The 16668-nt window shown below is 44.9% G+C and overlaps 3 protein-coding genes and 1 pseudogene across 3 annotated transcripts in view; 2 read left to right on the forward strand and 2 right to left on the reverse strand.

The window, feature by feature from the left end:
• LOC144698561 (uncharacterized) overlaps nt 1-16668 on the forward strand; it is a 134149-nt gene that overhangs the window by 41562 nt on the left and 75919 nt on the right. The window lies entirely within an intron of this gene.
• Nucleotides 1-16668, reverse strand: part of LOC144698306 (uncharacterized) — a 119378-nt gene that overhangs the window by 6742 nt on the left and 95968 nt on the right. The gene's annotated exons all lie outside the window — the stretch shown is intronic.
• LOC144698560 (uncharacterized) overlaps nt 5782-16668 on the reverse strand; it is a 59792-nt pseudogene continuing 48905 nt past the window's right edge.
• Nucleotides 14402-16668, forward strand: part of LOC144698562 (uncharacterized) — a 1040782-nt gene continuing 1038515 nt past the window's right edge. The window contains exon 1 of the mRNA XM_078570494.1: nt 14402-14518. The gene's annotated coding sequence lies outside the window, so the exon portion shown is untranslated. The remainder of the gene's footprint in view (nt 14519-16668) is intronic.

Consider the following 16668-nt stretch of genomic DNA (forward strand, 5'->3'; position numbering starts at 1 on the left):
TATATCAGTATGTGTTCATAGTGACAACAGACCATTTAGATGCTCTCTCTGTTGGACTGGGTTCAGGCAATCACTTAATCTCACTGTGCACCAGCGAATTCACACTGGGGAGAGGCCATTCACCTGCTCCAAGTGTGGAAGTCGATTCGCTAGTTCTTCCACCCTGCTGAAACACCTGTTTAGGCTGTGACAAGAGCTTTAAAAACCCACATTCATTGATGGTTCACCAGTGCATTCACTCTGGTTCCACTCCATTCATCTGCTCTCACTGCAGGAAGAGGTTCAGGTGATTGTCCATCCTGCTGCAACACCTGTGAGTTCACACTGGGGAGAGGTCATTCACTGGCTCCATGTGTGGGGAGGGATTCAGACTGATGGAAGATCTTTTAAATGTGTAGATTGTGGAAAGAGTTATAAAAGTTCTGTGGAGCTGATGTTCCATCAACGTGTTCACACTGACCAGAGCCTGTTCAAGTGCTCTCACTGTGGGACTGGGTTCAAGTGATCATGTGAACTCAGTGTTCACCAGCGCACTCACACTGGGGAGGAGACCATTCATTTGTTCTGTGTGGGAGAGATTCACTCCGTCATCCCACCTCCATACACATTAGTTGTGAAGAGGAGTCATACCGACTTGAAACGTTAACTCTGTTTCTCTCTCCACAGATGCTGCCAGACCTGCTGAGCTTTTCCAGCATTTTCTGTTTCTAATTTTAGATTTCCAACATGTGCAGTATTTTGCTTTCATCTATACACATCGACTTGTTTACATAGGTCAGAAAGCTTTTCAAAGGTCTGACCATGAGCCAAGATTTAAAAGCAAAATGGGTGCTGAGACACAAATACATTCACACTGGGGAGAGGCTATTCACCTGCTATGTGTGTGGGAGGAGATTCACTCAGTCATCTCACCTATTGACACCCCAGCGAGTTCACAAGCGGCTGCAGGAATTGGATTCTGCTGTTATTGCTGCTGTTAACCACATCCAGGACTGAACCATTCTGACAGTTGGAGTTTGTTTCTGCTGATGTTCATAATCCCTGTAACTGGACTGAAGTTTAATATTCTGGATAAATGTGAAATAAATCAGGTTTATTTTAAACACGTTGTGGATTTTTGCCTTTCCCACCTGGGTGTTTAACATCACCTGGCTGGAGCTTAGAAAGGACAATCTGGGTCGTGGATCATACAGCAGGAACAGAACTTCAGCCTGATCACAGTCCTTCAGGGTCACACTGAGAGGGACAAACAGCACTTTGCTCTTTCTCCTCTCTCTTCACTTACAGCAAAGCCCCCGTGTGGGTTAATCCTGAGGTGTGTAAGAAATGTGTCCCAGCTGCTCTCTTCCCCATAGTTCGGAGCTCCTGGACCCAGAACAGGAGGCTCCTTTACAACTGTGTTTAGAGTCAGGAGGAACAATGGTGAATGCTGGAAACGTGCTGTCAAATCAGAGGTTGGTGTAAAACTGTGATCTGTTTCTGACTGAAAGGGAAAATCAGGTTTAAATTTCCAGTCTGAAAATTACTGTGCTAATTATTCTATGAAGATTTACTGTGTTTGTGACAGACCAAAATCGATTACTTTAAGGCAGAATTAAACCCATTTGAAATAAATTTGCAAAATTCTGTACTAAAATAGCAGGTAGATGATTTCAGAGGTACCTGTTAACTGCTGGGAGAATTATACAACAGATAAAGAAAGACCTGGAGCACATTTCCTGGAGTTCCCTGTTTTATTGATGTGTGTTAGACACCAGGATAACTAAAAATACTCAACCCTGAACATCCATGTGGTTGCGACCCTCAAAGTTACTCTGGAATCACTCCCGCTGTGTAGCTCCAGCACTGATCCTGCTGCAGGTTGGAGGCTCGGGGAGTGGGCCCTCCAGGAGTGGATTGGGAGAAAGCAGTGTTTCAGTATCCTGACTAATATACGGTGAGGAACCAGAGGAATCCTTACTGAGGAACTGTCTGGGGCTTTACCTCTGAGTGTAGGTCTAGGGGTGAATGATTCCTGACTCCCTGAACTGTCTGACACTGAACCCAGTTTGGAACAAGATGAATTCAGTGTCCAGGAGAACTGGGACAAATATCACCCACAATTGAGGGAGAGAAAAACAGCCATTAGAGAAGAGATCTTTGGGAAAGAAGATGGTGAACAATTGTGGAAATAACAGCAAAGCTTTCCCAGCTCCATCAGGAGTGGGAAGATGGTTAAACGTAATTTTGAAACACTGAAAAACAGTTGAGGACATATTGAATCAGATTGCCAGGCTATGACAGAACTGTTAAATGACTGTTTCACATCAGTCTGCATTCCTGTGGATGATGCTCAAATTCCAGCTGTGGGATGTGCTGTCGTCAATAACATCATCAATATTAAAATAGAAAGGGATTGTCACCCTGGAGAAAATAGGGAATATCAAACTAGATGGTGCTCCAGGTCCAGATGATGTCCACCCAAGGGGGTTTAAAGAGATGGGACAGGAGCCCTGTGAGCCTCTTTTCCGTATCTTCAACAGCTCAATAGTGTCAGCGATTGTTCTCTGAGATCGGAAAGTAGCTCATGGTGTTCCCACTTTCCAAATCAGGGAAAAATCAGAGCCAGGGAATGACAAGCCCATCAGTGTGGCCACGATCACAGGGAAGATGCTTGAAGGTTTCTGATTCTGTTTCTGGTCACTGGGGGTGAGAAGGATCCATTCGAGATCCTCAACATGGATTCCGGGAAAGAATGTCACGCCTTAGAAACCTGTTTGTGTTTTGTGAAGAAGTTGCTGTGCTGGTGGATGAGGGGAATCAGGTTGACATTGTCTCTCTCAGGGTGTAATCCAACACCAGCATCTTGTATTTACACAGAGGGTTGTGGGGCTGGAGGAGGTTACAGAGATGCTGAGGATCCATTTGACATTGTCTGTCTCAGGGGTGTCAAACTCCTTTTCCATGGTGGCTCTGATCCGACATCCTGGCACTGGGTGAGGGCCACATTCAGCAGAAGTTATTAAAATGAAACAAGATACTGATAAACTTTATTAGCATTCACTGACATCTCGATTTTATTTACTGCTCCTGCTGCTCCCGATACCTGGCACCTCTTCACTTGACCCATCACATCAACACTTGGAGCAAATGACTGGGCTGAGGTTTGTCTCGGATAAAAACATGAGGACCACTTGTCAGCACAGAATCAGAGAAGTTTACAGCACAGAGGAGGCCATTCAGCCCATCATGTCTGTACTGGCTGAAAATGAGCTATCCAGTCCAATCCCACTATCCAGCTCTTGGTCTGTAGTCCTGTAGGTTACAGCACGACTGGTGCATAACCCAGTACTTTTTAAATGTGAGTATTTCTGCCTCTACCACCCTTTCAGATAGTGACTTAAAATTCCCCAGCACCCTCTAAGTGAAAACATTACTCAACTCCCCTCTAATCTTCCCATCAATTACTTTAAATCTCAGCCCCCTCGTTACTGGCCTCTCTGTTAATGAAATAGGCCCTTCCTATCCAATCTATCTGGGACCCTCATCATTTTATAAACATTAATTAAATCTCCCCTCAGCATCCTCTATTCCAAACAAAACAACACCCGCCTCTCCAAATCCTCCTCAGGGTTAAAATTCACCAGTCCTGGCATCATCCAGATAAATCTTTTCTGTGCCCTCTCCAGTGTGATCACATCCTTCCTGTAAAGTGCTGACTAGAACTGGACTGTGCTCTAACTAGTGTTTTTTAGAATTTCTAGAATAACCGCGCTCTCACCTTCCATTCACTTCAATGTGATGGAAACTCACAGCTGGAACCTGTCAGCATTTGAAAGATATTTACAAATTTTCGAGGGTTCCTTACAGTTGGGATCTTCCTCTGTTCTGTCCACTCCAAGTGTTAGATAACAGACTTTCTCCTGGGAATATCGAGCTGGAGTTTTGGGCCATGAGGTGTTTCCTTGTTCATCTTGTTGACTCTAAATATTGAATTGTGTGGTTTCAGACACCAGGTAATCAAGCTGACAACAGATTGTCTCACACTGACTTTATTAACAGCACTGCAATCATACAGATAGACTATAGTTCCCCGATCAGAATAGGGATAATCACAGAATATTTACAGTGCAGGAGGCCATTCGGCCCATTGAGTCTGCACTGGCTCTCTGAAAGAGCATTCCACCTAGTCCCTCTCCCCTGCCTCATCCCGTAGCCTTGGACATTCTCTCTTTTCAGGTAGCAATCCAGCTCCCTTCTTAATCCCTCAATCGAACCTGCCTCTACCGCCCTTTCAGGAAGTTCGTACCAGACTCCAATCACATTTAGGGAGGGAACTTAAAAGCTTCACATCAAGGCACAGCCACCAATGATGGAGTAATTATAATCTTGGGTGTTCGAGAGGGCAGAATGAGAGGAGCGCAGATGGTCATGTGACTGGAGATTACAGAGATAGGGAGTGATGAGGCCATGGAGAGATTTGAGAATGAGGATACAAATTTTAAAATTGAGGCATTCCTCAATGGGGCCAATGTCGGTCAATGAGCACAGGGGTGATGAGTGAATGGGACTTGGTGTGAGAAAGCTCACGGTCAGCAGAGTTTGGATGATCTCATGTTTCCCTGTGGGGATGGGGTGAATGTGAGGGGCCGGCCAGGAATGTATTGGAATCATCAAGTCTAAAGGTAACACGGACATGGATGAGGGTTTGAGCAGCAGATGAGCTGGGGGTGGGGTGGAGACAGGCGACGTTATGGAGATTGAAATATCTGGTGTTAGTGATGGTGCGGATATGTGGTCAGAAACTCATCTTGGAGTCAAATATGACACCAAGATTGTGAAGTGTTGTTCAGCCTCAGACAGTTCCCAGGGAGAGGGATGGACTCGGTAGCTGGGAACAGAATTTGTAGTGGTGACCGAAGACAATGGCTTTGGTCTTCCCAATTTTAAATTGAGGAAATTTCTGCTCATCCAGTACTGGATGTGAGATAAGCAGTTTGATAATTTAGTAACAGTTGGATGATGTCACCTAGTGGCAGCCTGTAGATGAGAAATAGGAGTGGCCAAGGATAGATCCTTAGAGGACACCAAGTACAAGGACTTTGGAGATGAAAGGGAGGTTGGAGATGGGGCGGTAGTTTACAATGATGGTTGTGGAATAAGTTTTTTTTCAGGATGGGTGATGATGGTGGATTTAAAGGTGAGGGGAACAGTACCAGGAGAGAGACAGAACCATTAGCTGATATTGTTGAGATGGAGAAGTTGGATGGTCAACAGTTTAATGTGAATAGGCTTATGGGAACAGAGGTGGGTCTCATGGATAAGATGAGCACTGAGAGGGCATGAGGGGAGATGGGAGAGAAACTGGAGAAAGATGTGGGTTCAGGGCTCGGACAAGGGGGACTTTAGAGACAGTTTGTCCCGGTGGGCTAGTGGAAGGGAGGGAAGCAGCAGAGACAGCTGATCGGATTGTCTCAATCTCAGTGACAAAGAAGCTCCATGAGCTCCTCACACTTGTTGTTGGAGGTGAGGATGGAGGAGACAGGGGAGAGGGAGAGTCCTTCAAAAGGAACTAATTTGTGTTTGAGATATTAACAAGATTCACCAGACAGTGTGTTTAACACAAAGCTGGTTTATTTGACTTTTATCCAGAATATTAACATCGATAACTGGGCTGGAATTTATTAGCATCAGCAGAAATACTCCCCAATGAAAATCGTTCAGTCCCGGGTGGTGTTAACAGGAAAATCCCATCATTGTATTTACACGTGATCTTAAAAAGACTCAATATTGTGTGTGTAATACAAAGCTAATTTATTTGACTTTTGTCCAGAACATTAATGCCTATAAATTGACATTACTGCCTAGAACTTAACATCAGAGAAACAGACCCTAATAAACATCGTTCACTCCTGAATATAATTAACAGTAAAATCCAATCACTGTCTTTATGCGTGAACCCGCTGGTGTATCAGCAGGTTAGATGATTGAGTGAATCCCTTCCCACACTGGGAGCAGGTGAACAGTCTCTCCCCAGTGTGAGTGCGCTGGTGTGCAGTGAGTTGAGATGCGCGCCTGAACCCAGACCCACAGTGAGAGCACCTGAACGGTCTCTCGTCAGTGTGAACACGTTGATGACACATCAGTTCCCTGGAACTTTTGTAACATTTCCTGCAGCCTGGGCATTTAAACGGTCTCCCATCAGTGTGAACTGGCTGGTGTCTCAGCAGGTTAGATGAGTGAGTGAATTCCTTCCCACACTGGGAGCAGGTGAATGGTCTCTCCCCAGTGTGAACTCGCTGGTGTGTGAACAGGTGCGATAACTGAGTGAATCCCTTCCCACACTGGGAGCAGGTGAACGGTCTCTCCCCAGTGTGAATTCGCTGGTGTCCAGTGAGTTGAGATGCTCGCCTGAACCCAGTCCCACAGTGAGAGCACCTGAACGGTCTCTCGTCAGTGTGAACACGTTGATGGGACATCAGCTCCCCAGAACTTTTAAAGCACGTCCCGCAGTCTGAGCATTTAAAAGGTCTCGTCAGTGTGAACTCGCTGGTGTTTCAGCAGGTTGGATGACTGAGTGAATCCCTTTCCACATTCAGAGCAGGTGAATGGCCTCTCCCCCTTGTGAACTCGCTGGTGTTGTTGCAGCCCTGTTGATCAAGTGAATCCCTTCCCACACTCGGAACATGTGAACTGTCTCTCCCCAGTGTGGACTCGCTGGTGTCTCAGCAGGTCAGATGACTGAGTGAATCCCTTCCCACACTCAGAGCAGGTGAACAGTCTCTCCGTTGTGTGAACTCGTTGGTGTTGCAACAGGTCGGATGAGTGAATGAATCCCTTCCCACACTGGGAGCAGGTGAATAGACTCTCCCCAATGTGAATTCGCTGGTGTGTCAGCAGGTTGGACGATCGAGTGAATCCCTTCCCACACACGGAGCAGGTGAACGGTCTCTCCCCAGTGTGAGTGCGCCAATGAGTTTCCAGCTCAGGTGGGCATCTGAATCCCTCTTCACAGCCTCCACATTTCCGTGGTTTCTCCCCACTTTGATCAGTGCCTTTTCCCTTCATGTTCAAAATCAGTTTAAGATAAATTGGGCGAGTCCTTCAGATCCTGATGTGATGTTTGGTTTCAGTTTCCCGACTGCAAATCCTCCCCTTCTAATACCCTGTGAAATTGATTTAAAACAGAAAAAAGTGAGAGAGAACCCACAAAAACACAAAGGCAGGTTGTGAAATTGAGCTGAATGAATCTGGGAATTTGTGCGGCCGGCACGAGCAAAAAGTGACCATGAAAACTGCTGGATTGTCATAAAAACCCAACTGGTTCACTAATGTCCTTCAGGGAAGGGAACCTGCCACTCGGTCTGGGCCTACACAAGACCCTGTCCTCCTTAAGATAACAGATAGGAACCGGAATAAACCATACGGTTCATTGAGCTGCTCCACCATTCGAAATGAGCATGGCTGATCTTGGGCTTCAACTCCACTGTCTGAGAGAGAAAGAAAAGAAGAGAAGGGGGTAGTAGAAGCGGGGGTAAAGAAGACGGACTTAATAGAGCTACATCTCACTGCATAAGTGTGAGGTTATCCATTTTGGTCGGAAGAATGAAAAGGCGACATTATTTAAATGGAGAGAAACTTCAGAATGCATCAGTGCAGAGGGATCTGGGTGTCCTCGTGCATGAATCGCTGAAAGCTAGTATGCAGGTACTGCAGGCAATAAGGAAGGCAATTGGAATTTTGTAATTTATTGCTAAAGGAATAGAGTATAAAAATAGGGAAGTTGCTGCAACTGTACAAGGCATTGGTGAGAAGGCACCTGGATTACTGTGCACAGTTTTGTTTCCCTTACTTGACGAAGGATGTAGTTGCATTGGAGGAGGCTCGGAGGAGGTTCATTAGATTGATTCCAGAGATGTGGGGCTTGTTTAATGAGGAGAGATTGAGCAGTTTATGCCTATACTCGCTAGAGTTTAGAAGTATGAGAGGAGATCTAATTGAGGTATATAAGATGCTAAAGGAGAGAGACAAAGTAGACGTGGAGCGGATGTTTCCCCTTGTGGGGCATTCCGGAATGAGAGGTCATAGTTTTAGGCTAAGGGGTGGTAGATTTAAATAAGAGATGAGGAGGAATTGCTTTTATCAAAGTCTGTGGAATTCACTGCCTCAGAATGCAGTGGATAAACTTAAGGAGGAGATAGATGGATTTTTAATTAGAAACGGTTTGAAAGGTTATAGGGAGATGGCGGGAAATTGGAGCGGAGGACGAAATGATATCAGCCATGATCGTAATGAATGGCGGGGCAGGCCCAAGGGGCTGAATTGCCTACTCCTGCTCCTAGTTCTTATGTTCTTATTCAAGAGTCAAGCCTGGTACAGAATTTTTTTTTTCTAATTATTTGATGGTATGTGCGATATGGCTCAGTCAGCATTTATTACCCATCCTTATTTGCCCCTGAGAAGGTGGTGTTGAGCTGCCTTCTTGAACCACTGGCAGCTCAGCCTCACCTTCTCAATGCACATTGTCCTCGGGGAGTCAGGCATTCCCCAGTCACGTGCTCAGCCCTGGCTCCCCGCTCTCATTCTCTTCCGCCTTTGTCATCCAGACCAAGCCTCGCCCACTCCATGACATCACCGATATGGCCGCACATGCGCCGTGCTCCACGCTGAAACAAGATGGCGGCCGTTAAACCGGTCCCGGGGAAACAGCGGCTCCGGAGATTCGCAGCACCGGACAGAAACGGCCCGGGAGTTTCTTGTTCGCGGCTTGTGGCCTACACCGGGGGTTTCTGAAGCCTTCCCGCCCAACCATCGTCGCTAACATTGCCTCCGCTTCGCCGCGTCCTCACCTCCTAAAATCCAACAACCAAGCGTCTGTCCATAACAACAACAAAAATACCTGGGAAAACTCAGCAGGTCTGACAGCATCTGCTGAGAGGAATACAGTTAACGTCTCGAGTCCGTATGACTCTTCAACAGAACTAAGTAAAAATAGAAAAGAGGTGAAATATAAGCTGGTTTAAGGGGTGGGGGGGCGGAGAGACAGGTAGAGCTGGATAGAGGGCCAGTGATAGGTGGAGGTAACCAAAAGATGTCATAGACAAAAGGACAAAGAGGTGTTGACGGTGGTGATATTATCTAAGGAATGTGATAATAGGTGACATTAAGGGTAGAAAGCAGGATGAGCAAGGTACAGATAGGGCTATCTGTGGGGGTGGGGGGGAAGGGATCGAAATAGGCTAAAAGGTAGAAATAAAACAATGGATGGAAATACATTTAAAAATTGGAAATAGGTGGAAAAAGAAAAATCTATATAAATTATTGGGAAAAAGGGGGATCGGAAAGGGGGTGGGGATGGAGGAGAGAGTTCATGATTTAAAATTGTTGAACTCAATATTCAGCCCAGAAGGCTGTAAAGTGCCTAGTCGGAAGATGAGGTGCTGTTCCTCCAGTTTGCGTTGAGCTTCACTGGAACAATGCAGCAAGCCAAGGGCGGACATGTGGACATGAAAGCAGGGTGGAGTGTTGAAAAGGCAAGCGACAGGGAGGTCTGGGTATTGCTTGCGGACAGACCGAAGGTGTTTCGCAAAGCGGTCACCCAGTCTGCATTTGGTCTCTCCAATGTAGAGGAAACCGCATTGGGAGCAACGAATGCAGTAGACTAAATTGAGGGAAGTGCAATTGAAGCACTGCTTCACTTGAAAGGATTATTTGGGCCCTTGGACGGTGAGCAGGGGGGAATTAAAGGGGCAGGTCTTGTTTTATCTCTACCTTTTAGCCTATTTCGATCCCCCCCCTGCACCCCACCCCCACAAGGGCTATCTGTACTTTGTTCGTCCTGCTTTCTACCCTTAATGTCCCCATTATCACACTTATCAGCTAATATCACCACCGTCAACACATCTTTGACCTTTTGTCTATGACATCTTTTGATTATCTCCACCTATCACTGGCCCTCTATCCAGCTCTACCTGTCGCACCACCCCTTAAACCAGCTTATATTTTCTATTTTTCCTTAGTTCTGATGAAGAGTCATTCGGACTCGAAACGTTAACTGTGTTCCTCTCCGCAGATGCTGTCAGACCTGCTGAGTTTTTCCAGGTATTTTTGTTTTTGTTTTAGAAACTCACAACATTCTCTCCTCCTGCTACCTGGACCAGGATGACCGCGCATGCGCCCTGCTGCACATTGCCCCTATAAAGATGGCGGCCGTTACCCCGGGTCTGGCGAAGGGAGAAATCCAGACTTTCTCGGCCCGTTCTCTGCAAACACAAGACCGGTACCTTGTTATTTGGGGTCTGCGGCCTGCACTGTGTCTTTATGAAGCCTCCCTGCCCACTCCGCTGGCTCCATTCCTCCTCACACACCCACTAACTCTGTTAGTTTGCTGCACTCCACATTCTCTCACCCGCTCTGAGCAACTTCAGTCCATACCAGCGCTGCTCCTGAAAAATACCGCAATGCGCATGCTCCAAGCGCACACCGTAATGGGCATGTTGGAGCTGCTGTAATGAGAATAGGGCACATTCTGTACCGCAGTGAATGCTCGGTGACTACTCCGCCATTGAAGGGTAAGGTTGTAGAATGAAACTGAAGTCCAGTAATCAGAATACAATGGGTGCCATCGGGACAAGGTATAAAGTCTTCGAATCAATTGATACAGCAACTAAAATGCTCTGGGCTCTACCCTAATTCCCTCCTGGATGTTATGAAGAGCAGAACAAATACCCTGCAGTTAGATCCAAACTCGATGGAGTCTCAGCATATGGATTATTTTTCACTATACATGGCTCATTTTAACCCTTCCAACAGGAATGCTCTGACGGTGGATTAAATTCTTTGAATTTTAAAGTTGGTGTGTTTACTGCTTTGGAAACTGAATAAATCCCTTCGCACATGTGAAATATCTGGCTGGTCTCTGGATGTGACTGTGTTCCTGTGTCAGTAATTGGGTCAATGGTGTGAATCCATTTGCATTTTCAGCTTGTGCACGTGAGCTTACTTAGACATTTTTAGCTGAAAAATGGATCTCAAACGTTATGGCTTCCATATTCTTAGCACTAATTAGTTAAAGAAAACCAAAATGCTGCAGATGCTGGCTTTCTGAAATAAAAAAAAAGCAGAAAATGCTGGAATTCTCTGCAGGTCTGGTCGCGCCTCTCGAGAGAAAAACATAGCTTTTAGCGGATTAGTGGGTCTGAGATTAGGACTAATTCTTTTGGGAATCTCAACATAGACTTGTTGGAGGTGACAGTTTGTTTCTGTTTGGTAATATTTCTGAAACTTTTGGTTGTCAAAAACGCATCAATGGATAAATGGCAGCATGAAATATTGGGTACAGTCGATGAAGCTTCACTAATAAATTGGCCTCCCACTATAGTGAGAACCCATTTATCATTCACATGGATTGGGACAGACTTTGGTAAACTGAGATGTCATGGGAATGTGTTAATTATTAATATCACCTATGGTGATTCCAGGTTAAATTACCACCAGGAAATCAGTTACTTAGCGCATTTTAAAAAAAAAATATTTTGCTTATCTTATTTATTGTTATTTATCAGTCACATGTAGGCCAGACCAGGTGAGGATGACAAATTTCCTTCCCTAAAGACATGAGTAATCAGATGTGTTTTTACGAAAACTGATGATGGTCTCATTGCTTGTGATTGCAGATTTATTAATTGAATTTAAATTCCACCAGCTGCCGTGGTGGGATTTGAACCTGTGTCCTCAGAGCATGAGCCACCCTCTGGATTACTCGTACGGATGTCCCGGCTTTAGAAAGACAGCTCATCCTGAAAACAGCCCCAACTTTGCATTCAAAATAAGAAAACGAACACTAGGTGGTTATTGCACCAATCATTATAAAACAGACCAGCATTTAACTTTACAAATATGTACAAAGTAATGGAGCCAGTGTCCATAAGTTACATGTCAAACATCACACAAAAAATGTCACAATGTGTTACTCATACAAAATCTTAAAAAAAAAACAATTCCAGCTACTGACCTGATATTTACAAACAGTTACAACTATCATCTTAGTTGGATTTCTCTATTTAGAGCAGTGATCTAAACTCAGAGTTTAACAGTTAAATGTTACAAATGTTCCGCAGCTTTCAGAGGACACGTGTGCAATAATTAAGTATATCCAGTTAAGATGGGATGGAAGTCACTTCCATTTAATAAAATGTCTTCCTTTGGATTGTATGAAGTCTGCTTAGCACAAAAAAATCACCTAATGCAGAAAGGGGGTGAATATAAAGTTCGAGGTTGCTGAATTAATTTGATTGCTTTCTTTGCTCGGCTGGAGTCTTCAAAAGATGGGTTGGAAAACACAGGTGGAGCAGCACACACAGGTTAAAAAATCAGTTAAATAGACGCGAATTATATCAGCACATGAATAAATATCATGTTTCAGTATCTTTTAAGTGAACATTTTGCTTTCATTTCTCCACTTAATATATTTGAGCCAAGTTTAATTATTGGCTCTGAAAGATTGTATCATAATTAAGTCCTCTCTAACAGCACTGCGGGTGTTCCTACACCACAAGGACTGCAGCCGTTCAAGAAGGCAGCTCACTACGACCTTCTCAAGGGCAAGTAGGGATTGGCAATAAATGCTGTCTCACATTCTGTGCATGGATACACAAAACTGAAAAACTACTAATCACAAATTGAAAAAAAGCCTAGGATCAATTGAAATACAGATCTGTAAAAATAATAATTGCAGAAGATGAATCTTGAAATTTAAAAGTAAAAAAACAAAGCTGGAAGCACTCAGCAGCTGAGGCTGCATGATTCATCAGAACTGCTCTGTCGAGTTCCCAACAATGTATCAACATGAAGCAGGAAACTCTCTCCTCCCTGCTCCCACTCCTCCTCACTGAGTCTGAACTGGGGACAATGTGTCAACATGAAGCAGGAATCTCTCTTCTCTCTGCTCCCACTGCCCCTCACTGAGCCTGAACTGGGTACAATGCACAAGGAGCCATTACTGTGTCCAGAGTTTCCTAAAATTATTATTTATAAATAACGTTCAAAGTAGTGTTACTATTAGTTATGTTAGAGTGGGTTAACACAACCGTTTAAACTACCCTCTGGGAAGCTTGGCACGTGCTCCCTGCAGACAGGGCATCATTTCACTTCACAAGGTATCAGAGGGAGGATTAGCATACTCCCATCCCATCAGCCTTTCCTTCTCATTTCAACATTCCAGCAGATAAATAATGTTTCAATCTGCTAATATAATTGTAGAAAATAAGTTATAACTGATAAACTCAATCCCAGGCGAGAATGTGCAATGTGCTGAAATCAATTCATTTTGCTCACCACAAGTGTGAACAGTTTGCGTTTACTAGACCACCACTTGCCTGGGGAAACTCCATTAGCTTTGTGCAGTGGCATTATTGTAATCAATGAGGTTTAACTGAGGTGTCACTTTAATAGTTGACACAGGAGCAGTCTCATCTGATGGAGAAAACTCTGCGAAGGGATTTTCTCAGTTTGGCCACCTGTTAACAATCCAGCTTTAAAAGTTCAAAGGATTTAATTCGCAACAGTCACGTTCTGAATGACAAAGCAGAGTTTAAATGCTCGGCGAATGGAAGGAAAAATCACTTCTTCACCCGGACTGCTGAGAATCCAGTGAATTCACCTCTAACTGTTGGAGTTTGTTCCGTTGTTAATTACACCCAGGACAGAAGTATGGTACTTTGTACGAAGGCCCGTGTACTTTGACTGTTCTATTAATCGAATTAATAATTTTAAATTTTCTCTCCAAGCGTCCGATCATCATCGGAACATGAAACATAATTTTACATGCAAGAATATCGGCCTCGAATGGCGGACCATTCATCCAGCATTCAGAGCGGGACAGAAGGTGTTCTACCCAGAATGCCAAGGCCTTGCGCATGCGCACAGCGAAGAGTAATTGGCACCCGCGCATTGCAGTCTACTATCTGAGCATGCGCAGTGCTGTCCCGTGACCGGAGCCGGCGACCTGTTGAGAAAATGGCGACTGCAGCAGAATACCAGAGTTACTAGGTGGGCGGGAGGAATGGAGCCAGCGGAGTGGGCAGGGATGTTTCATAAACACTTGGTGCAGTCCGCAGAGCCTTAATATAAAACTACCGGTCCCGTGTTTGCGGTGAACAGACCGGAAATGGCTGGGTGTCTCCCTCTGCTCGGCCCGGTGGCAGCGGCTGTGCGGCAGGGCGCATGCGCGGTCATCCTGGTCCAGGTAGCAGGAGGAGAGAATATTGTGAATCCTGGACTGACAGGGATGAATTTTGGAAACTCCTGTTACAGGGGGTTAGAAGGGGAGGATTTACACACAGCAAACGCAAACAAAGAGAAATATTTGTCTCTTCGCAATTTCTATCCTAGACTGGCAGTGACAGAGTTTTTTTATAATCTCCTTTTTACAGGATGTTGAATGGGAAGGATTTGTAGACGGGAAACTCAAACCAAACATCACATCAAGAGCTGACAGAGTCACTTGATTCATCAGGACCTGAATATTATCGGCCTCTGAGTGTAAGCACTGAGTTCCGGATCACTCAATCACTCACTGTGTAAAATTTTTTCCTCACATCCCCCCTATAGATCTTGCCTCAAATCTTAAGTCTGTGTCCGTAAACCTTTTATGATCAACTAATGTGAACATCTTCATGTTTCTTATCTGAACCTATTATAAACTTATACATCTCCATCAAATCTCCCCTCAATCCACTTTACTCCAAGGAGAACAACCCCAGTTTCTCCAAACTAACCTTACAACTAAAATCCCTCATCTCTGACCCTGGTAAATCTCCTCTGCACTTTCTCAAGGACCCTCACGTCTTTCAGAATGTGTGGTGATCACTGGTTTGCACAGACCCGGATGTTCTGTGTCCGTGTCTATGACATCATCACACACCGACAATTACACTGTGACATCATCACACATCGACAATTACACGGTGACATCACTCCGCTCCCCGGGTATTTCCTCAACTGGGAGATTTTTCTCTGACTCCAGTGCTTCTGATATCTTTCCAGCTGCGGGATCCAGCAGGAGATTTTAAATTTAAAAACTGTAATTATTTCAGAGTTGAGTATTTTTGACTATTCATCAACAGTTTAGGGCTTTTAGTGCTGTTCTCTGTTATCTATGAGAGATTTCATGGCTCTGGGGCTGGCGTGACTCCTTTACTATGGATCTGAATCCATGTCCATCTATTGCTCTGTTTCATCCTCTGCTCTCCCTGATCACCTCTCTGCCATTGTCTAACTTCCTCTGTCTCTAATAATGGATGTATTTTAATTATGTTTAGGATTTTAATGTTCCTTCTGCCAAATGTGTCTAAATGAGGTTTCCACTGCTGCCCATCCCCTGACCATGTGCTGCTGGCTCCCCAGCTTTATCTTCCCACAGTATCTTTCAGGAGTTGTTTATCCTGCGCTATAGTCCATCTCTCTTCCACTTTAGTGCCTATGTTGACCATCAGATTCTGCCCACCCTAAAATGGTAATGAATTAATTCTATTGTGTAATGGAATGTACCAAGGTGTTTCACAGGAGTGTTAGAAAGCAACATTTGATACTGAGCCACCTGAAGAGATATCAGGGCAGATGCACAAAAATTCACTGAAAGATGTAGGTTTTATGGATTATCTTAAAGGAGGAAAGTGAGGTAGAGAGGTTTAAGGGGGATATTCCAGAGCTTGTGGCCTTGGCAGCTGCTGGGGGAGACACAAAAGGTGGAGCAGTTAAAATCAGGAACACTGAGCAGGTCGGAATTAGAGAAGTGTAGATATCTCGGAGGGCTGTGAGGCTGGAGGAGATTACAGAGGTAGGGAGTGAGAGACCATGGACGGATTTGAAAACGAGTATGTGAAATTTCAAATTGAGGTCCTCCTTAACCCAGAGGCTTTGTAAGTCGGTTAATAAAGGGGTGATGGGTGAACAAGGCTTGGTGTGAGTAAGCAGAGTTTTGTATTACAGGGAGGCTGAATGTGGGAAGCCGGCCGGGTGTGTGTTCGGAGAGTTAAGTCTAGACGGAACAAAGGAATGGTTGACAGGTTGAGCAATTACATACAGGGATATATGGAGGGTGTGGAAAAGGACTTTGATCAGATTGAATGTTGGAGCAGGCTCAACGGTCTGAATGGCCTATTCCTGCTCCTATGTCCCTATAAATGTCTGATTCAGCCTCAGACAGTTGTCAGGGCGAGGGATGGAGCCAGTGGTCAGGGAGTGGAGTTTGTAGTGGGGACTGAAGACAATGGCTTCAGTCTTCCCAATATTGAAATGGAGGAAATTTCTGTTCATCCAGACAAGTCAGGACAGTGTGTGACTTGGAGGGGATCTTGGAGGTGATGGTGTTCACATACACCTTCTACCCTGGTCCTTTCGGTGGTGGAGGTTGAGGTTTCTGGAGACTTTGTCAAAATTCTTGTTGTGTTGTAGGTATCCCTTCACACCCTGCCTCTCCCACCTCTCTCTCCCTCTCCTCCCTTGTAGGCCAGAGTCTTATGTAGGCCCAGACTGGGTGGCAGGTTCCCTTCCCTGAAGGACATTAGTGAACCAGTTGGGTTTTTATGACAATCCGGCAGTTTTCATGGTCACTTTTTCCTAGCGCCGGCCCCACAAATTCCCAGATTCATTCAGCTCAATTTCACAACCTGCCTTTGTGTTTTTGTG

This window comes from Cetorhinus maximus, chromosome 23, assembly GCF_964194155.1.
Source record: "Cetorhinus maximus chromosome 23, sCetMax3.hap1.1, whole genome shotgun sequence".
In the NCBI taxonomy this organism is placed as follows: Eukaryota; Metazoa; Chordata; class Chondrichthyes; order Lamniformes; family Cetorhinidae; genus Cetorhinus; species Cetorhinus maximus.